The sequence below is a fragment of the Frankliniella occidentalis genome, unplaced genomic scaffold (genome assembly GCF_000697945.3).
Source record: "Frankliniella occidentalis isolate FOCC.00 unplaced genomic scaffold, Focc_3.1 Scaffold53, whole genome shotgun sequence".
Taxonomy (NCBI): Eukaryota; Metazoa; Arthropoda; class Insecta; order Thysanoptera; family Thripidae; genus Frankliniella; species Frankliniella occidentalis.
Genome location: NW_026267183.1, coordinates 357,293 through 359,422, shown reverse-complemented (window position 1 = coordinate 359,422; position 2,130 = coordinate 357,293).

Genomic DNA, 2,130 nt, shown 5'->3' with positions numbered 1-2,130 from the left:
GAGAGAGAGAGAGAGAGAGAGAGAGAGGGAGAGAGAGAGAGAGAGCGAAGGCACGGCGCCGGAAATGGAGATCACCGCGGTTGTGCGCTTTCAGGCCTCAAGCGCCCTCACAAGTGGAGCTGGGCGACCGGCGTTGTTGTGCGGAAAACAGAGAGGAGGAAATACATTATCGTCACCCCATTCATGAGCGTCGTCGAAACCCCGCCGGTTGAAAACCCCTGGCCTGGACCATATTTTTTTCGGACTGTTTGAGAGTAAAATAAAATAATTGCTGCTTTACTAGGTTAGGTGGTTGTCGGGTTGACGTTGTTGACGTTGGTAGGGACTGGTGTTCAGTCCGGCCGTTTTCGGCTCACCTTAACCGCCCCATTTCAACGACTTCAACGACATCGCCGTAGCGCCGTTCGCAGCATTGTGGACCATGGGTGACTGGGATTCCCGAACCAACAGCCCACTCCCGCTTAACCGCGAGTAAGGAGAGCGGGACAGGGTGTAATGCTTGCGGACGGTTAACCCTATCGGTGTGCCGGCCATAGGAGGTCTGAGCCAGAACCGCAACTCTTATACACTAGCAAGAAATGCCTGTAGTTTGTGGAGTAAGTAAGTGCCTGCACCCAGAAGACCGTAACTTTGACTTAACGAAATCACGAACTGACGATATTTTCGTTGATTTAAAGAAAAATTTCTTCATCTCTACGAAAATTTGTTCAATCTGAGAAAACTTTCGTTGAGTGAAAGAAAGTTTATCGTTATATGAACGAAAAAGATTTCTTTGGTTTCTGGCACGAAATTTTCGTTGAATTAAATAAAATTTCTTTAATTCAAAGAAACGGTTTTCTGGGTGTGGAAGAGGGAATACAATTCCAGTCAAAATAAAAATAAAAGCCTATAAGTTAGACTTTACAGCCCATTGGCGTTTCGTTTCCTTTCGGCGCAAATTTATTGCCCCGTCACAACAAGGTAATGCATAATTTTCTTTGTGACTCTTCGCAACCTATGTTGTTTGCACTAGTCCACCAGCGCTGTCATACGTGTCCCGTGCCCGTGAAGTCAACCCCTGTCAACTCTAATAGGCGTTTCCGGCCGCTTGCTACCTCGTCCTCCCCCCCCCCCCTCCTCACCTGGCACGGCCTCCCGTACTGCCAGTTTTTAGCATAAAAATTTGTCGGGTCGGTTGTCGTGATGGGCTAGTTTCAAACTGCTAGATTAGCACTCCAACAGATGACGCGTGTGTGGAATAACATATTCCATTTGTTAGCAAAAGGTCAGAAATGCAGAGATAGATAATTGGATGCCATATCCGGCCCTTTTTGCGTTTAATCGTTGGCACACTTGAAAGCAGCCGATCTGAGCAGAAACTGATCCCTCGGCTCCGAACTAAAACATGAGCACATCGGCAGCGCCGTGGTACCGAGCGGGCCCCGGGCCCGGTAGTCGTGGGGTCAACTCCGCCCGGTGGCCGCAAAATATTTTCACTTCGGAATTCGTGCGGGAAATTTCGTTTCGGAGTGCGGGACAAAAGTTGGGAATTTCGCTGTCCAAAAGGTGGCAGTAATGGAAGCCGCGCGGAGATAAGCGACAAAGCTTTAACATTGAGTTAGCGGGGGTTGCGTGAGGTGTCCGGTTCGGCTCGGCTGATCGCCGCGAGCTCCACCGGAGCTCCATATCGCGCGAGCCTCGGCCCGATAGTCCCCCCCCCCCCCTCCCTCTCACACCTGGCCGCGGGGCACGGGGCATACAAGCGTGCGTGCGTGTGTGTGTGTGTGTGATTCACGACGCCTGGACTGGACACCGCTCGGAAAACTACACTGCGCTGTCAACGACTTTCGGTGACTCATAAGCAGCGCACAAGCTCCGACGGTCGTGAAATCCGCAGAGCGAGCAGAGCAGCTGGCGAAAATTCGCATAGTTCGGTTATTGAAGTGGTGTGTATGCCGATGTATTTTACCATCTGCCCGACTTGCTGGCGCCCCGGCTCGGAGCTACTCCGTCAGCCTGCTGCCCTCCCTGCTGCGGCCGGGTCATCTCGCCGGGCCATCGTGGTATCGCGGAGTGAATCACCGTGTTGTCGGGATGCTGCTGTGCTGTGCTTTGGTGCTTCGCGGGATCCCGCCAACACGCTCAGCCCCC